General features: G+C 43.1%; 1 protein-coding gene across 3 annotated transcripts in view; it reads left to right on the top strand.

Moving 5' to 3' along the window:
- The window catches only part of gli2a (GLI family zinc finger 2a), a 354425-nt gene that overhangs the window by 186973 nt on the left and 146601 nt on the right, over positions 1-20851 (top strand). The window lies entirely within an intron of this gene.

Below are 20851 nucleotides of genomic sequence, written 5' to 3'. Positions count from 1 at the left end.
TGACTCTGTCATTCCATGTTAAACATCTGCATGCTGCCGGTGTCTGCTTTATGTTGGGAAATGGCATGTTTCCATAGGGGCAGGTCAGTAGATACCTTTGATGGGATATTTTTCAACTCTAGATGTAATTTATTATAGGATGGTTAGAGGTCAAAGGTATCTTAACCCAGAGCAGGGGCAAGATCTGCAGGGACTATCTGAGGACATTTGAGTGATGTCTTGGAAGAGACTGGATAAGTATGGCCAATTACTTTATTATCCTTTTGACACATCAAGGGGAAACTAATTGGCACTGTGTTTGTCTTTGACTCGAAGATGAACTTGTTCCTTGAACTTTTCAAGATTAAGAAGAAAGTGGAAAAGGTAGAAACTTTCGTTTACATTCAGTAATGTGGAAAGCCAGGAATCACAGCAGAGTAGCTGTTGTGGTAGCAGAGAAGTTGCAGTGTTTCAGGTAAGCTGAATGAGAAATGGTTCCCTAAGGTAGAAAGAACAGAATCATATGATGGGAATAGAAAGCTAGTAGGATTGACAGATTTTCATTTACAGGCCAAGTGTTTTTTTTATCTTAATGTTTTAAAAGTACTTATAGTATATGTTCCAGGAAAAATATAATTATCACTGCACTTTGAAGGCACATAATGTGGTTCACTACATTGCGAAATGAACTACATATGGCTTTTTTTCTGACTTCTGAAGGAGGAAGTACAGTAAGATGGTTCTGTCCTTTCAACATTAAGGAAGGTAGGAAGGTGAAGTAAAGTGAGTTTCTGTGAGTTACTTAATTTAACCAGTAATAGTTGGTTTTTCCATGAGGTTCCAAGGGATTAAGTACAATTTGTTCCCTCCAAGACTTGCAAAGGAACATATACAGTTCTGTCCTTCAATTGTATTTGTTCTCTGGAAATTAATTAGGTTGCTCATTGAATTTCATAAGATCAAGTATAGTAATATCCCATTACAGATCCCAAAGGATCGAGTAGAATGAGGCATTTCTGTGAGTTATCAATAAAAATACGTGTTATTAACTTTCTCCCCATCTAAGTTCCAGAAATAGCATGTGCAGTGAACTCTTTCAGCAAGTTACAAAATGTCCCAGATGATAACTATCATGTAGCTCATTAGTTTGAATTCAGCAGGCTAGTTTTTTGTAAAGCAGTATTTCCTTCTGGCTCTAGTCAAATTATGTTACATGTAAATAAATATTGCATAATATTTCTCACTTGCCAATTCTTCTTGTAGACCTTGAATGAACATCTCCATGCGTTTCATTTTAAAATAGAAAAGTGCATGCCTTCAGAATTTGACTTGTGGCTCAGGCCGCCTTGTTCTAAGTTATGGATGATGTTCTCTTCTACTTAATCTTCTCTGCCAGGTCCTGGATTATACTGAGAAAGTCCAAACATGCTTTCTGTGTTTTCCAGTTTCCAACCAAATGGATACTTTGCCCTCAATTTAGAAAAAATGAGCATCAGAATTTCAGAGGCTGGGAATTCTGTGGCGAGTAACTCACCTCTGACTCCCCAAAGCCCGTCCACCATCTACAAGGCACAAGTCAGGAGTGTGATGGAATACTCCCCACTTGCCTGAATGAGTGCAGCGCCAACAGCATTCAAGAAGCTCGACACCATCCAGGAACAAGCAGCCCACCCACCACCTTAAACGTTCACTCCCTCCAACACCAGTGCACAGTGGCAGCAGTGTGTACCATATGCAAGATGCACTGCAACAACTTGTCAAACCTCATTTGACAGCACCTTCCAAACTCCACCCCAATCACCTAGGAGGACAACGGCAGCAAAACCCATGGGGACACCACCTGCAAGTTGCCCTCCAAATCACACACCATCCTAACTTGGAACAATATCCCTGTTGCTTCACTGTTGCTGGGTCAAAATCCTGGAACTCCCTAACAGCACTGTGGGTGTACCTACACCATGTGGACTGCAGTGGTTCAAGAAGGCAGCTCACCACCACCTTCTCAAGGGCAATTAGGAATGGGCAACAAATTGCTAACCTTACCAGCGATGCTTACATCCCATGAAATAATATTTTTTAAAAGTATTTGTTAATGGGGGAGTAAACAAAGATTCAGGCCTAGTGGGAAAAGATGAGTCACAAAGAAATCATCAGTAAAGTGTCCAATGCACTGATATACATTGATGTGCAAAGGAAGCATGCTAAAAGGTGAGAAGGTACATTAGAAGCAGAAGGTGATGGTGAGGATAAAACTGACAAGTGAGAAGTGGAAAACTGAAAGAAACAGCACAAACAAGTGCTATATGCAAAAGAAATGCAGTTAGAACCAAATTCACATTTTAAAATAATTGTCCTTATTTTTAGGAATAATCAGAGGGTGAAAAAAAACTTGTAAAATTGCTATAGCATATAACGTATAATTATTTAGTAGACTGAATCTTCACTGTAATTCTTATAACCAAGAACTCAGGGCTGAATGGGTGTCTGCAACCCAGCGTCTCTCTCCCTCTATCTCCATCTCTGATTTGGTGTTTAATTTTTAACGTAAAGGTACCAGTTGCTGCAGTAGGAGTAATGCTGGTGAACGATGTTTACAAGTCGTCAGATCGCTGCAGCAGCGATTTTAGGGTCTGACAGTCCATTTATGAAGGAGCAGTACTTAAAATACATTATTGAAGTTGCTTTTTTTTTAGGTATAGCATTTTAAATATAGCCTGACTTTCTTTTTCCTCTAATATAAATTACCAATGTGGGTAGTTTATTTTCCAATTGCGAACAGCAGGAGATTGAGAGGGCAATAATCACAGGAGGAGACTGATTACTGTACTGTGCAGTGTTTCAGGAATGATTCCTTTGGTTTCATCTACAAAAAAAACATTAAGACAAAAGCAAATGGACTCCCTTGTAAAATTAAACACACGGATCCTGACATAAAACTGTGGGATCCCAGTTTGCAAATGCATTTGTCCAAAATTCCTCTCCCTGCTAATTTAGCAGAGGAGTTAAATTGTTTAATAAACATATTGGTTAATGATTTGCACTAAACAAAAGAACATAAGAAATAGAAGTAGGCCATCTTGTCCTTGGAGCCTGCTTCACTATTCAGTAAGATTATGGCTGATTTTCTACTTCGACTCCACCTCCCTGCACTATCACCATGTTCCTTAATTCCCTTAGTATCCCAAAAATCTATTGACCTCTGCCTTGAATATAGTCAACATCTGAGCATTCACAGCTCCCTGCGCTGGAGAATTCCAAAGATTCACAACCCTTTATGAGTGAAGAAATTTCTCCTCATCTCAGTCCTAAATGGCCGACCCCTTATATGTTTCAGATTCCCCAGCCAGAGGGAAACATTTTCTCAGCGTTCACCCAGTCAAGCCACTTGAGAATTTTATTACATTTCAGTTAGATCATTCCTCGGTCTTCTGAACTCCATTGAATATACTCAATCTCTCTTCGTAGGATAATCCCCTCATCCCAGGAACCAGTCCGATAAAGAGCAGAGAGGAATTTCAAATGGCAGCGTTAAGTAGTTGTATGCCAGTACCCCACTGCATGATTTCAGGCTCGATTTCTTGGTTTGCAGAGGTCCATTTAGGCCCAGAACTCTTGTCTTTCTCCCACAGAACTTGATTGGTGATGTGTCAATGACCAGTTGCAGGACCCGATAGCTTCCCTCCACCCTCCTGTACTCACAGCGTTCTCCGTGGGAGAATATGGTCAGAGAATATCTTCATTGATGGAGTTGGAGATGAGCTTTATTCTTCATTTGCCTGGATGTGGTTTACAACACTGAAAGGATTGAAACACTCACTGAAACCCAATCCTCGGAGGTTGTGAGTAGTCACGAATGGGTCTGCATTCTTGCGGTTCACGTATCATATTCACAGAAACATCTTTAATTGGGTTTAATTACACCAAAATAAAGTAGTTTGGTAAATGTGATATGATCGATTGGAATTCCTGCCTTTCTTGGCAAACTTTCCATCCCAACATCAGGATTTTGTTCTTTAATTAGAAGGATTGCTAAGTGGATCTGTTCATAATTATGTTTTCCGACTGGATCTTGATGTTGATCTTATTTTGTTTGTGTCATTATAATGAAAGCAATGCTGCTTATTTGAATGAAAGCCTACTCTCAGTTTTCAGTGTTCTTAAGAAATGCAGCGCTGTCGATGAATCTCATTATCTAGCTAGCAGAAAGCCACAAAACATTTGTGGTGCAATTAGTATCTTTATTGCAACAGTACTTCTTTAAATCCCCATCCCATGCCGTCCCTCCCGTGCATTCCCCCCCACCCCACATTGTTTTAAATTTGGGAAGGTTGTTTTGCAAAACTCTAGTTCTCTGCACCTGTGGGATGACAGTTGGTTAATTGGATGTTGTAAAATTTTATTGTAACATTCGGGTACTGAGTGCACCCAGGCACTGCCCACCAAATAAACCCCCCAACAGACACACCCCTCAAACTGACCAGTCAAAATAGTCCGGGCAAACAAAAACTGAGTATTGTTATTATTGATCTTGTAGGTGATGGGTTTCAGTGTCTTCCAGTAATTCTGTGGACACCATCAGCTCACCTCCCCCTCGTAGAACAGATTGGCGAGGTTAAGGGATCTTGCCAAATGGCGAAGTCTCTTCAGTGGATGTCATTTTCAGGAATGTGTTGAGTTTGACTGTAACTGGAGATGAGATGACTGATCAGTAAAGTGACCACCACAAGAAACCTCCAATCGCTCCAGCATTTAGGAGTAAACGCGTAGCCAGGTTGCCTCTTGTGTGCAAGTCGAGATTTATTTTGGGGCATTCGTGGGACTGAGCGGCAGTAAGGTGCTCCAAGTTAATTGGACAGCCCCCATTAAAATATAATTTTACCAGATCCATTGATAGCTGAATGCCTAGCGAGCTAATGAGCCCCACGTGATCTAGGTTTGATTGTTGGTATGCTGAGGCTAACTAATCTCAGCCAGGCCAACAATTGTGACGGTATAATTATCCTCAGCACCCTGGGCTCAAGAAAGGAGGGTCAGCCTGGATGCGCACACTGGATCATTACCCAGTGCCTGCTGTCAGATCATCAGAGCAAGGGCAGGCCTGGGTGTGGTGCCCTCATTGACCCACTGTCAATGTCTGCGTCTGCTGGCACATGGTAAATCGATCATTGGACAAGGTACGAGAAACCAACACTCATTGAACCGTATGCCAACAAGAGTCAGTGTGGCTTTGCGAAGATTCTGTGGGATAAAAGCATTCCACTGAAATTCCTCTCTCTGCTGTTTAAGGTGGTGGTGTTACCCACTTAAAATAAATCGCACCTATTACTCAGCAGCATAATCTCAAGGCGAGCTTGAGAGCCGGTCAGGAAAATTGGTGATGGTGAGGTGAGGGGGAGGGGGAGGGGACCGGGGGGAAGTGTGAGGGGGCGGGCAGTGGCAAGGCTATGATACATTTCTAGCTGTCTGCTAGTAGGATCAGAAAGGTCTTGCAGTATCCATTTTATGAAACAAATTCCCAGATTAATGAGAAGGGAGTTCCTTAAAACTAACAGCACCAGGCATCTGGTTCATATCTTCCCTGGAAGTCAAAGTACATATCAAACGCTGTGCAGAATTGTTGTGACTCCAGCTCTTTTGAAAAGGCTTTACAGATGGCATAAAAATGTTATGTTTTTTCAAGTAAATGGGATTTGCTGGTTTCTGAAAAATTGATGTAGGAGTCTATGTGTTTATCTAAGTAACATGACCACATTTGGGTCCCACTTGGCTCTTTTCTGTAGTCTGTCCTTGTGTTATTTGTTGTCAAGTTTTATTTATGTTGCAATTGGCAGATCAGCAGAGTACTTTTTGGAAGAGTGGACCTTTGGCACTGTGGATTCGGCCTTGCCACTTTCTCGTACCTTTTTTTTTGAAGCAAGATTATAAATACTGTGGCTTTTTTTTTTGTGTTGGTCTAGGAGATAAAGGCGGATAAACAAGGAGTTGATCTTGTAAGAAAACGTAGCACAGCAATCGGTGATATCCTATGAATCCGGGGAGTGGGTATATAAAACTTCTGCTTCTCAATGATGACTCCTTACTTGACAGCTTCAAACCCCTTTTATTTTTAAAAATGTCAATTCTGTCAAAAATGCAGAAATCAACCTGAGGTCAAGCAATTGGATGTGCTCTGAATGTGTGGGGATTTTGGGGCTAAAAATTGGCTTAACCTGTTTTTCAGGACCACTAGTTCCATTGCAGGTGGGCAGCATGTTTTTAGGGTCCAGCTACACTGCTGGCTGCCTCTGTGCTCAGTAAGATTCTGTTGAGAGCTCGTGGTCCAGCCAGTCTTTTGTTCTTAAAGGCAGTCTGTCCCTTTTTGAAAGGAAGCTGCACCGAATAATATTGCTACAACTTAAAACTTGTGAAGTAGAACGCCAGGGTAGAAAGGGAGGGTTCCAAGGTGACAGATGTGGTGCTGGAGACATTAGTAGTGGGGCTAGGCAGGGGGAGTGAAGCCATGGTTATGCAGGGGTCAGTAAGTGCCTGATATTCGCAGAGGAGAGCTAGCTGATGCCACACTGTATACTGGAACTATGCAAAAAGCAAGCCAATAAATATGTTTTACAAATGATTTGCTTCATTCCCCTACCATGCCCTCCTCCCTCTTTCCACTTTCTCAGTTAGTAAATGCACTTTCTGGAGTGATACTCCTCTGTGCAGAGGAGAAAAATCAATTTGCTTGTTTCTTCCAATGAATTTCACGACTACTTGTATGGTCTAAACACAACTGCTCTTTCAAAGAGCCAGCACAGGCATGATCAGCTGAATGGCCTCCACCTGCAATGTAACTTTCTACATTTCGATGATAACTGACCCTGGATCACCAACAAGCACTCATGTCACCCTGGCTGCTTGGCAGTGATGCTGTCAAAAGACCTCACCCTGGGGCAAGCTACTGGAGGACTAGCGTCTTTATGTACGTGTAGCCCAATATGAACCCTAATTTTCCAGCCAAGGTGAAATGAAAGATGATTCCCCCACACATTAATCCCAAACCCACCCTTTTCCCCCTCACCGCTCTCCCACTCCCCCCTCCCCACCGCTGCCTATCCTAATCTTAGCAAGTTCTTGACCTGAGCGGATAAGCCAGAGTCATGGAAGTGGAAAAGCCGGAAATCACTTCAGAAACAATTGGGAAGCTGCAATGTGGGGAGTAATTCTGAGTGGATGCACTAAAATGGGCAAAATGGCCTACTTAATCTGTAATAATTCTGTGCAGTTTTGAACACCTGGGAAGCATTCCTGCCTGACTGCCCAGTTACAAGGTGGCATAGACCGAGAACTGGAACCAGAGCACCCACTTGGCCCTGCCAGCTGGTGAATAAATGCTTTTGTGTGGAACATTTGTTCAAGTAACATTGCAGAGAAATTATTCCTCTTCAAAGATGGACGTGCCTGTGCTTTGATCGAACAATTGGTTTCTCACCAATTGATCCAACATCTTAAGTCATGAAAACAAAATTACCTCCATGACTAGGCTCCCTCTGGTGCACAAACAAGTAATTACAAAGTTATAAGACACTACAGCCCCAGGGAGCAGGAAAATAATGAAGACAAAAATAAAGGTGTTAAGTATTTACTTTAAAACAATACTGCCTTCAAATTGCGCCATGTGATTGAGTCTACAAATGTTTAAACCAGTTTTATGATGTTTCTTTGGTGTATGAAGTAATGAGGCTAATATTTCTGCTGTAAAAGCATTTTATCGATTTCAGGAAAATATGTTAAGCCTCTGCACAGTAATATTCTCACAGCATAATCTCAAGGATTCCATATAATCTAGACATTTCAGTACATAAAGAGAGTGCTTTAACCCAGATAGAGCAGGAGAGGGTTCTGTAGAGGGGATACATAGGCTTACAAAGCAAAAGGATATGGCAGCTTTGCAGGGCAGCTATTTAGGTAACGATACCAAAGTGTGACAGGAAGGGACAGAGTGTACAAACATAAAAACTAAAAGCAGCAATTAGGGTCAGAGGGAGAAAAAATAGTAAAAAGGCAAAATTAATGGCTCTTTACTTAGATGCATGTAGTATTTGGAACAAAATAAATGAATTAATGGCACAAATAGAGGTTAATGAGTCTGATCTTGTAGCCATTACGGAGACATGGTTACAAAGAGATCAAAGCTGGGATCCAAATATTCAGGGGTATGTGACTTTTCAAAAGGACAGGCAGGAGGGAAAGGGTGGTGGGGTAGCTTTGTTAGTACGAGATGGAATAAGTACGACAGCAAGAAAGGATCTTAGATCGGAAGATGTAGAATCCACATGGATGGAGGTAAGAAATAACAAGGGGGAGAAGACACTGGTGGGAGCAGTTTATAGGCCCCCTAATAGTAGTAATACTGTAGGACAGAGAATAAATCAGGAGATAATGAGGGCATGTGAAAACAGAAGTATGTTAATCATGGTGAATTTAATCCTCATGTAGATTGGGAAAATCAAATTGGCAGGGACAGCCACGAGCAAGAATTCATCGTGAATTTGGGACAGTTTCCGAGAACAATATGTTGTGGATCCAACCAGGGATCAGTCTATTTTGGTTCTGGTAATGTGTAATGAGGCAGGTTTAATAAATTACCTCAGATCCCTGAGGAAACAGTGACCATAACATGGTAGAATTTAGCATTCAGTTTGACAGTGAGAAACTTGGATTAGAAACAACTCTGCTGAACTTAAATATGGGTAATTAAAAAAGAAATGAGAGCAGAGTTGGCTGGAGTTTAGCAGAAAAGACAGTTGATGAACAATGTCAGACATTTAAGAAAATAGTTCATGACTCACCACAAGGATATATCCCAGTGAGGATGAAGGATTCTAGGAAGGAGACAAACCAACCATGGTTAACCAAGGAAGTTAAGGATAGCATCAAATTGAACGAATAAACATACAATGTGGCAAAGATTAGTGGTAAACCAGAGGATTGTGAAAGTTTTAAAAACCAACAAAAGATGACCAAAAAAATAATAAAGAGGGAGAAAATAAACTTTGAGGGTAAACTAGCAAGCAATATAAAGATGGACAGTAGGAGCTTCTTTAAATGTATAAAAAGGAAGAGAGAGGTCAAAGTCAACATAGGCTCCTTAGAGACTGAGGCTGGGGAAATAATAATGGGGAACCAGGAAATGGCAGAGGAGTTGAATAAACACTTTGCTTCAGTCTTCACGGTAGAAGACATTATTAGCATTCCAAAAATACTACATAATCAAGGGGCAAAAAAGGGGAGGAAATAAATACAATAACTATCACTAGAAAAAAAGTACTAGGGAAATTAATGGGGCTAAAGGCCAACAAGTCCCCTGTACCTGATGGGTTGCATCCTAGGATATTAAAGGAAGCATCTACAGTATTAGTGGATGCACTGGTAGAAATCTTCCAAGAATCCTTAGATTCTGGAAAAGTCCCAGAGGATTGGAAAACTTCCAATGTAACACCCTTATTCAAAAAGGGAAACAAAAAACAGGTAACTATCAGACAGTTAGCTTAACATCTATCATTGGGAAAATGTTAGATTCAATTATAAAGAATGTAATAGCAGAGCATTTAGAAATGCATAATATAATCAGTCCTGCCACATCCAGTTGTGGACTATTAAGCAACTCACTAGAGGAGGAGGCTCCACACATATCCCCAGCCTCAATGATGGGGGAACCCAGCACATCAGTGCAAAAGATAAGACTGAAGTATTATCTGGCTGAAGCTACAATCTTCAGCCAGAAGTGCTGAGTGGATGATCTATCTTGGCCTCCTCCGGAGGTCACTAGCATTACAGATGCCAGTCTTCAGCAAATTCAATTCATTCCACCTGATAGCAAGAAACAGCTGAAGGCACTGGATAGTGTAAAGGCTATGGGCCCTGACAATATTCCGGCAATAGTACTGAAGACTTGAACTCCAGAACTTGCCGCGCCCTTAACCAAGCTGTTCAAGTACAGCCACAACACTGGCATCTATCCAGCTATGTGGAAAATTTCCAGCTATGTCCTGCACACAGAATGCAGGACAAATCCAACCCAGCCAATTACCGCCCCATCAGTCTACTCTCAATCATCAGTAAAGTAATGGAAGGCGTCATCAACAGTGCCGTCAAGCAGCACTTGCTTAGCAATAACCTGCTCACTGGTGCCCAACTTGGGTTCCGCCAGGGCCACTCAGCTCCTGACCTCATTACAGCCTTGGCTCAAACATGGACAAAAGAGCTCAGCTCCCGAGGTGTGGTGAGAGTGACTGCGCTTGATATCAAGGCCACATTTGACTGAGTGTGGCATCAAGGAATCCTAGCAAAACTGGAGTCAATGGGAATCAGGGGGAAAACTCTCTGCTGGATGGATTCATACCTAGCACAAAGAAAGATGGTTGTGGTTGTTGGAGGTCAATCATCTCAGCTCCAGAACATCACTGCAGGAGTTCCTAGACCCAACCATCTTCAGCTGCTTCATCAATAACCTTCCTTCCACCATAAGGTCAGAAGTGGGATGTTCGCTGATGATTACACAATGTTCAGCACCATTCGTGACTACTCAGATACTGAAGCAGTCCATGTCCAAATGCAGCAAAACCTGGACAATATCCAGGCTTGGGCTGATGTGGCAAGCGACATTAGTGCTACACAAGTGTCAGGCAATGACCTTCTCCAACAAGAGAGAATCTAACCATCGCCCTTGATGTTAAATGGCATCACCATCACTGAAACCCCCAGTATCAACATCCTGAGGGTTACCATTGTCCAGAAACTGAACTGGACTAGTCATATAAATACTGTGGTTACAAGAGCAGGTCAGAGGCGAGGAATCCTGTGATGAGTGACTTACCTCCTGACTCCCCCAAAGCCTGGTCACCATCTACAAGGCACAAGTCAGGAGTGTGATGGAATATTCCCCACTTGCCTAGATGAGGGCAACTCACACAACACTCGAAGCTTGACAACGTCCAGGATAAAGCAACCCGCTTGGTTGGCGCCACATCCACAAACATTCACTCCACCACCAAGACACAGTAGCAGCAGTGCGTACCATTTACAAGATGCACTGCAGGAATTCACCAAGGCTCTTTGGACAGCACCTTCCGAACCCATGACCACTACCACCTAGAAGGACAAGGGCAGCAGATAGATGGGGACACCACCGCCTGGAAGTTCCCCTCCAAGTCACTCATCATCCTGACTTGGAAATATCTTGCCATTTCTTTGCTGTTGCTGGGTCAAAATCCTGGAACTCCCTCCCTAACAGCACTGTGGGTGTACCTATGCTACATGGACTACAGTGGTTCAAGAAGGCAGCTCACCACCACCACCTTAAGGGCAACTACGGATGGGCAATAAATGCTGGTCCACCCAGCGAAGCCTGCATCCCATGAATCAATTAAAAAAAAATCAAGCAGAGTCAGCATGGTTTCATGAAGTGAAAATCATGCCTGACAAATTTGTTAGAATTCTTTGAGGAGGTAAAAAGCAGGATAGATAAAGGAGAACTAGTAGATGTAATATATTTGGATTTCCAAAAGGCGTTCAGTAAGGTACGGCACATAAGGCTACTTAATAAGATAGGAGCCCATGGTGTTGGGGGTAGCATATTAGCATGGATAGAGGGTTAGCTAACTAATAGAAGACAGAGTTGGGATAAGAAGGGCATTTTCAGGTTGGAAATCTGTAACTAATGGAGTGCCACAGGGATCAGTGTTGGGGCTACAATTATTTACAATATAAATGATTTGGCTGAGGGAAGTGAATGTACTTTCACCAAGTTTGCGAATGACACAAAAATACGTGGGAAGGCAAGTGGTGAGGATGACACAAAGAGTCTACAGAGGCAAATAGACAGGTTAAGTGTGTGGGAAAAGTCTTGGCAGATGGAATATAATGTGGGAAAATGTGAGATTATGCACTTTGGCAGGAACAATAGAGGAACTGAATATTATTTAAATGGAGAAAAATGCAGACAGCTGCAGCACAAAGGGATTTGGAGGTCTTCGTGCATGAATCACAAAAACCTAGCATACAAGTCCAGCAGGTAATAGGGAAGGCAAATGGAATGTTGGCCTTTATTTCAAAGGGAATGGAGTATAAAAATAGGGAAGTCTTGCTAAAACTATACAAGGCATTAGTTAGGCCACACCTAGAATACTGTGAACAGTTTTGGTCCCTTTATCTAAAGAAAGATGTACTGACATTGGAGGCAGTCCAGAGAAGGTTCACTAGGTTGATCTTGGGTATGGAGAGAGATTTCTTATGAAGAGAGGTTGAGTAGGTTGGGCCTGTACTCATTGGAGTTTAGAAGAATGAGAGGCGACCTTATTGAAACATATAAGATTCTTAGGGGGCTTGACAGGGTAGATGCTGAGAGGTTGTTTCGCCTTGTGGGAGAATCTAAGACCAGAGGGCGTAATCTCAGAGTAAAGGGGAGCCCATTTAAAATGGAGATGAGGAGGAATTTCTTCTCTGAGGGTAGTCAATCTGTGGAATTCTTTACCGCAGAGGGCTGTAGAGGCTGAGGTGTTAAGTATATTCAAGGCTGAGATAGACAGATTTTTAATCAGTAAGGGAATCCAGGGTTATGGGGAAAAGGCAGGAAAGTGGAATTGAGGATTATCAGATCAGCCATGATCTCATTGAATGCCGGAGCAGACTCGATGGGCTGAATGACCTTCTCCTGCTCCTACATCTTATGGTCTTATATAAGGTGACTGAAGCTGTGGCTCAGTGGGCAGCATTGAGCCAACAGGTTAACCTACCAGGACTCAGTCCAGAGAGCACAGAAGACCTCAGTGAAGTACTGTTGGAGTACTGCACACTGGGACGTGCTATCTTTCAGATGATCAGGCTCCATCTGCCCCCCCCCCCCTCAGGTTGAACAGTGGGGAGGTTCTCCATGGTGTCCTGGCTAATACTTACTCCTCAACAACATCCCCAAAGGAACATAGTAGCTGGTCATTATTGCAATGATACTTGTGGGAGCTTGCTGTGTGTAAATTGGCTGTTACGTTTCCTACACTACAACAGTGGCTACACTTCAAAATGCTTCATCTGGACATTCAAAAGCCATGATCGGCGCTATTTAAATGTAGGTCTTTCAATGCCAGTGCAATAAGCCACATTGGTGCTACCTAGTCACATGCAGTAGCCTTAAAGTTCAACCTCAAAAGGGGCTGATCTGTAATTAATCAACTCCAAGTAACAGGCCATCCTTTTTGAAGCTGCTTTTAAACCCAGTTGGTTGTGCCTGCCAAAGCAACATTCCAGTTATTTTCTTTTGCTGCCTCAGAAATGGAAGAACGACTGCATTATTCATAAAGCAGGTTGGTTGAGTTTAGTGATGATGAATGGGTTCAAAGGAAAGGTTTTTTTCTGTCAGCGTCAGGGCTGATGGCAGGAGACCTGGCAGAAGATTTGTTAACATGCTTAATGTCTGTGGTTACTGTCACCCGTCCATAGTTAGCTCGCAGGCACCACGATTCTTCACAGTGCCTTTCCTTTGCTGTGTAGCCCTGCGACGTGACAGCAACTGAAGCAGGTCCATTAATTTGGGGAATGAAATATGCATGCTGCTGATAGATAGTGCTTGTGATTCTTTGGTTATCTAATGAGAAATCTGCTGTGTCAAGAGGTCTTGGGCAAATGGGACTGAGGGTAGAGTTTGATTTAGAAAACTGGTGGAGATGGCGAAGCAGGAACTTAAGAAAAAGCTTTTAACACCATTGAGCCTCAAAGCCTCAAATTGAGTCTCAAAGCCTCAAATTAGAAAAAAAAGAAATATTTGACTTATTTCCCCAGCCTCTTGGCACTTTTTTTGTTGTGTTGATCAAGGTGAAGAATATTAGTACAGTCTAATATGCTCCATGACAGGAGCCCTTATGGCCAGGGACAGCATAGCTGGATGTAGCATAAACCTTTCGCCCCCTCAGGCTCAGCAATGTACTTTAGTTCCGATTTCGAAAGAGCATCCCCATGTTACCAGTTCGACACACTTTTGCATTTCTCATACCAGTCATCCTGTGGCCAGTCCGGGTGATACTGGTGACAGTTTTAGTGCAGTTTTGCACTGCATCCTTAAACCCACAAGGAACTGAATTGATGCCCATTCTTACAGCTAGCATATGGACCAAAGAAATTTTCATCCATTCACTTCTGACGATCCAACCCCAGCTCCCAGTGGTGTAAGACCAGTGTATAACCCACTGGACCAGGGCTACTTAACTCTCAGAAATATATGGAGATTGCTGCACTGAAACAAACTGTTCAGCCTAACCAGTCCATGTCGGCGTTAAGCCTCCATGCGAGCAAATAGTTCTTATCGCATTTACTCATCCTGTTCCTATATCCGTTCATTTCCTTCGTCCACCTGTCGAATTTAATCTTGAATGTTGACATAGTTTTTGTCTCAACCACCAACCCTGGAAGTGAATTCCACAGCCTCGTAAATCTCTGAGTAAAGAATTCTCTTCTGTCCTCCCTTCTAAATATCTTACAATTAACCTTGAATCTAAGGCCCCCTCATTCTTGATCTGAAAGCTACTGGAAACGGCCTGCTTCGATCTACCCTGACCCATCCACTCATTCTGTCAGCCAGTAATTTGTATTGCTCTAATGGAAATAAAAAAGAACATGATTATTCATTTCATCGGCTCCCCTTCAGATGCCCCAATGAACAGTTACCATTTTCCCTGGTCAAGAGGGTCAACAGACATGATGGAATATGCAAGAGTGTATCAGAATAGGCTCACACTCTGGCTGGAATTTTACACCCTTGTCCCCTGCCAGGAGCGGGCTGGCAGACAGGGCCGGTGCGTGAAATCGAGTGAGATGGCGGGGATGGGGTGCCTGCTCCTTGCCTTCTCACCTCCACTGGTATTTTACAACCTGCCCACTCTTAGGCCAATTAATGGCCACTTGAGCTCCTCTTCCCTCCTGGACACCATGCCAACTGGCGAGGCTGCCCAGTAAAAACTGGTGTCTCCCTGCAGGTTCGCGGGTGGGAGCTTCACTCCTAATTGGGCACTTAGTGGCAACGGCTGCCCCCAGTGGAAGACCCCAGCAACCTCATCATCGACCCTACCCACGTCTCACCGGGGCCTGCTTGATTGGCTCCAGCGAGCCCCCGACCCCACTTACCTTGACTCCGCAGTCGATGGTCTGGTGCCTGTTGCAGTCCCAGCAATGGCCACCGCTCCTGGTGTCACTGTTGGGACGGGAGAACAGCCGACCATCTGACAGAACATCTTGCTGCAGACGGGCGAAAGTCACGGCTGCAGGCAATTAATTGCCTGAACCGCATAAAATCTAGTCGTGACTTCCAGGGCTGGCAAAGGTGGGTATGTACCCACCCACCCTCCAACAGCCCTCACTTTCTGGCCAGTGGTCGGGGCCACCGCCTCCACATTAAATCCGGTCTCTGGATGGAATTTTATGGCCCCTCCTGATGGCGGGATTATCAAGTCCCATTGAAGCCAATGGACTCCTGAACGGCTAGCCACATTTTACAGCCCCCCACCCCCACCCCACCGTGACGGAGCCACAAATTATATCACCCTTCTAAATGTCTGACTGGGATTGCAAAGCTGTCATATATGGAGAACCTGTCACTTAATATTGTATGGTGCAGTGCTGGTACTCCATTACCCTGGGCTGTTTGCCTGATCAGCTTGGTATCTCTAACAATACAGCAGCCAGACCTGTTATCCCCTGTTGCCTTGATGAGTACCCGCAACTGTGTAGCAGTTAAGAAGCTTCAAACATGTGCGAGTTACAGTGTTAATATATTTTTCTCAAAGTAGTGTAACTCCTACTTTCCTTAGTACTTACTTTTCTCCCTCCTTTCAAAATTCTTCCCCCCCTCCCCCCCACCAAGTTTGAAGCCCTAATTCAAAGAGTCATAGGTTGTATTGCCCTTAATCCTTTATGAAAACACAATGCTGATATATTTTACTTGTAATGTAAGCATGCAGTTATCAATGAGGTTCTTTTTTTCAATGATGCTTCCGTTTATGTGCATTGACTCTGATTGAGTCAAAGACAAACAGCCATCCAAGCACATCGGTCTTAAACTGGTGTCCCAGGATTCTGTTAGAAGTGTGAGGGGGGTGCCCAAGAGGTTGCAGATTTTTCTCCATTGGTGTTTAGATTTTTATGTTTTTCTGTAATTGTTAACTTACTCGTACATTATTTCTGTTGCTGAAGACTGAAACAAAAAACATTTTCCACGATGTTAACACTGGCATAGCTGGCGATGTCTTTTTAAAAGAAAAATAGGGCAGTGGTAATGGCCAACGTGTGTCAGTTTTTGTACAGCATCTGTCATGAGGCAATCCTTGAAACATCTGGGTGGGATTTTCTAGCCCCGCCCGGCGCTGGGATCGCTGCTCCCACCGCAAGTCGATGGACTTTTGGCTGGGCCGCCAAATCTCCCGTGGCGGGTCCCACCACGAAGGAGCCAGAAAATCTGGCCTCAGTGTCTTAGTGTTGAACATTGTACTTGAATGTCCAGAGCCGTCTTATGGGTGAGGTATAAAAACAGTTGGATAACATCAGTTATATAGATAAATGGACTGGAGAAGCTGGTGCCATTCACCTTAGAGAAGAGAAGCTCAAGAGGAGATTTGATGGAGGCTTTCAAAATCGCAAGGGATCCGGACAACATTAAATAGGGAAAACTGTTCCCATTGGTGGAAGAATCTAGAACCGGGGACATCGGTTTAAGATGATTGGCAAAAGAAGCAATGGTGACATGAGGAGGAACTTCTTTTACACAGTGAGTGGTTAGGATCTGGAATGCACTGCCTGAGAGTGTGGTGGAGGCAGATTCAATTGTGGGTTTCAAAAGAGAATTGGATCATTATCTGAAGGAGGAAAATTTTTCAAGGCTATGGAAGAAAAGGCAATGAACTGGCAATAGGTGAAATGCTGTAGAAAAGAACGAGCATGGACACAACAAACTATACTCTGCTGTGACCATTCAATGATCCTATGCAGTCAGTGCTCCAGCGCTCCCAGTGAGCAGCCTCGCTTAAAGGCAATGATGGTCGGAGAATCACTGCTGCTGTCCCTGATCTGCACTCCCTTGGAACATGACTCCAAGCCGTTAAAGCAGGATCACTTGAATTTACCACAGTGGGGTCAGATTTTGTAAGAGGGTTAAGTTGTGTTTGCTTGGACTTGATCTCAATACCTTTCAAGTACAACTTTGTGCAACCAGCTCATGAAAGGGGCTTTGTGCGGCTCATGAATAAATTTTTTTTAAGCCACGTTTAAAAATAAAATATTTTTGACAGTACCCTGCTTCTGTGCAATGGTAAAGGTGGACTGGAGTGTAAGTCTCTGCTGGTTCATTAAATGTACCTCAGCTCACAAAAACAAGGCGGGCACCAGCAGATAACATCATTCATATTAAAAGAAGTCTGCTAGGGTTATAAACAGGAAAGCAAGAGATGAAGGCTCACTGGGCATGTCTTGAATGGGTCGTTTCTGCAGGTAGGCACATAGCACGCATTCCTAGACACATCGGGTGAACTGTGGTTCCAACTGTCTCGATCACGGAGCAGCAAAGATTGATAGAACATAGGAATAAATGTGCAGGAAGTGTGTAAACTAGCAAGTTTTTCAAAGGTTGAGTTGCCAATTAGCCTGAGTGAACACTTGTTAAAATAAGGCTTTTGTAGTCTTTGAAAATAGATGCCAAGCAGTGAGCAAAGCCTATCTTTTGATGAGGAATAAAATTCTCATTAGGGTAAGAAATTCTGTAGAATATTAATCAGGTTGATCTCCCCATTCAATATAAGAACGTAAGAAATAGGAGCAAGAATAGGTCATTTGGCCCTTTGTCAGCCATTCAACAAGACCATAGCAGATTCTCTACTTCAACTTGACCTTCCCACACTATCCACATGTCCCTTAATTACTGCCCAAAAATCTAGCGACCTCTGTCCTGAAAACACTTAATATCTGACCATCCATAGCTCTCTGGGTGACGAATTCCAAAGATTCACAACCCTTTTGAGTGAAGAACTTTCTCTTTATCTCAGTCCTAAATGGCCAACCCCTTATTTTGAGACTATGATCCTGTGTTCTAGATCGACCAGCCAGCCATGTTTAAGTGTTTCTCTGTGATACTTCTTGTCTGTTCTAACTTATCCACCATGTTATTTGAGTGAAAGAGACTTTCATTGGCCCCTTAGCCCTTCCCTTGTGCCATCTTCCTTTTTTTTTATTTGGAGTGATGGCTAAATGGAATTAAAGTATCAGTAACCAATAGAATGGGTCAGTTGGCACTCTGCTAACTACAAAAAAGCGAAAAATGACATTCAAGAGGCACAGCAAACTACCTAGGGATTTTTAAATTTTCACTTTGCACTTTTTATCATTATGTTATAGTTACTGTGAAGCCAAAATATGTTGAAGCTGTCTGTTGGATGTGGTCTCAGACAGCCTCAAATTCAGTATGGGAGAATATACATTGAATCTCACCACATATTGCTAGTGTTCAAATGAAGCAGGAACTGTTTTGGTGTAAGATAAAATAAAAAAGAAATAATTAATTCTCAGGATGCTGGCAATGTTGATGTTTGTTCTGAGAAGCTGGTGGTGGACCTCCTTAAACCATTGCAATTTGTGAGGTTCGATACAATGTAGTGGCTTGTTAGGCCACTCACACACAGACATATGAATTAGGAGCACGAGTAGGTCACTTGGCCCATCGAGCCTGCTCCACAATTCAATAAGATCATGGCAGATCTAATTTTAACCTCGACTCCACATTCCTACCACCTCCCTCCCAATAACTTTTCACCCCCTTGCTTATCAAGAATCTATCTACCTCTGCCTTAAAGATATTCCAAGACTCTGCCTCAACCGCCTTTCGAAGCAGGGAATTCCAAAGACTCACCACCCTCTGAGAGAAAAAATGTTTCCTCATCACTGTCTTAAATGGGCAGCCCCTTCTTTTTAAGTTAGTGACCCCTTGTTCTAAATTGGTCCACAAGGGGAAACATCCTCTCCACATCCACCCTGTCAAACCCCCCCAATCAATGCTTGAAAGGGAAATGAAGTATTAAGCATGTTGGTTTGGACCTGATATCACAGTAGGCCAGTCTGGGTAAGAACGATAGTGAACTAGTTGGAATTGTACAACAATCCAACAGCTTCACAACCACTTTTACTGATACCAGTTTTTCCTTTTTTATTTCTCCATTTTTGAAACTGAATTCAGCTTCTCAAACTGCCATGGTGGGAATTGGACTGATGTATGCGTCGATTATTAGTGCAGGCCTCTGGACTAACAGTTCCAGTGACAGAATCACTATACTAACCAGCGGCAGTGAGGTGAATTCTTTTTGTGGACGGATGATATGAGAAACTCCTAAACGAGAATCAGAAAGCGGCGAGTGATGTATAGAATCGGGCAAAAAGGCTGCATCCCCTTGAGGCGTAGCATTTTTCTGTGCCGCCTAGAGTCGTTCAGTAGGGTATGGGTTCAAGTTAAAAAGTGGGAAAGGCATCTTTGCAACTTGTAGTCCTGGAGGTACTTCTGGGGGGGGACCTTTCCAACAATAGTGAATAATGTATACACCTGTCAGCAGAGAAGTTGGACAAAAAAAGGATTCCCAAAGGCAGGGAAGTATTAACAACACATAATGCCTGGTTCAGTACATGGCTGAGATAATCCTCAGCAAAGAAGGAAATCTTAAAGAGCAAGTATCAATTCCAAAGAAATACCTTTGCAATTAAGGCCTCTTTTATTTCTGTTGGATTTTAATTTTTTTATGGAGTTCAGATTCCTTTGTTCTGACGAGTGGTACCTTTTCCCATTGTGCCATGGAGGAGAGATAATATTTTAAATTATGCAGCTTTGTGTAGTTTGGTTGTGAGTTTTGTGTTCTGAGTGCCTTCATGCTCAAGGAATAGTTTGCACAAACGATGCTGCTGATTAAGTTGTCCTGCTCTGCATTTCTGTGAGGGAGAGTTGCTCAGTAGCAGGTCAGCCAATGCACTGAAGATAACTTCTTACACACAATAAAGGTTCCTTGACCCTTTTGATTTTTTTCCCTCCCTTTTTCCATCTATCGATTTATTTCTTTATGTGTGTAGGGTCTTTAATAAATGCCACAAGACCTTAGCTTGTATCTGCAGATCACTGGAAGAATATTTCTCTTTTTTTACATTGTAAAGCAATTATGAATGGCTCTTGGCAGTAATTATACCTCCTTACAGTTAGAGGCTGTGTGGAACTGCCCACTCTTCTGCACCTCTGACTTCCTAACAATCAGTGCTTAATGACGCTGACAGTACTGAGTTCGGACCAGATCAGAGTCACTGACAATGTCAGCTGATCGTGTGTCAACAATGGACTGATGTGTTTTTTAAAAATTCATTCATGGAATGTGGGTGTTGCTGGCTAGGCTAGCATTTATTGCCCATCTCTAATTGCCCTTCAGAAGGTGGTGGTGAGCTGTCCTGTTGAACCGCTGCAGGCCATGTGGTGTAGGTACACCCTCAGTGCTGTTAGGGAGGGAGTTCCAAGATTTTGACCCAGCAACAAAGTAAAGGAACGGCGATATATTTCCAAGTCAGGTTCGTGAGTTGCTTGGAGGGGAACTTCCAGGTGGTGGTGTTCCCAAGGTTTGTCCTTCTAGATGTTAACAGTGATGGGTTTAGAAGGTGCTGCCTAAAGAGTCTTGGTGAGTTTCTGCAGTGCATCTGGGACACGCTGCTGTCATATGCGTCGGTGGCAGAGGGAGTGAATATTTGTAGATGGGGTGCCGCTCAAGCAGGCTGCTTTGTCCTGGATGGTGTCAAGGCTCTTGAGTGTTGTTGGAGCTTCCAGTCAGCAGCAGCCTGACTT

The sequence above is a fragment of the Cetorhinus maximus genome, chromosome 11, assembly GCF_964194155.1.
Source record: "Cetorhinus maximus chromosome 11, sCetMax3.hap1.1, whole genome shotgun sequence".
Lineage (NCBI taxonomy): Eukaryota > Metazoa > Chordata > Chondrichthyes > Lamniformes > Cetorhinidae > Cetorhinus > Cetorhinus maximus.
Note: the sequence above shows the minus strand (reverse complement) of the source record. Positions and strands in the feature narration are given on the sequence as shown.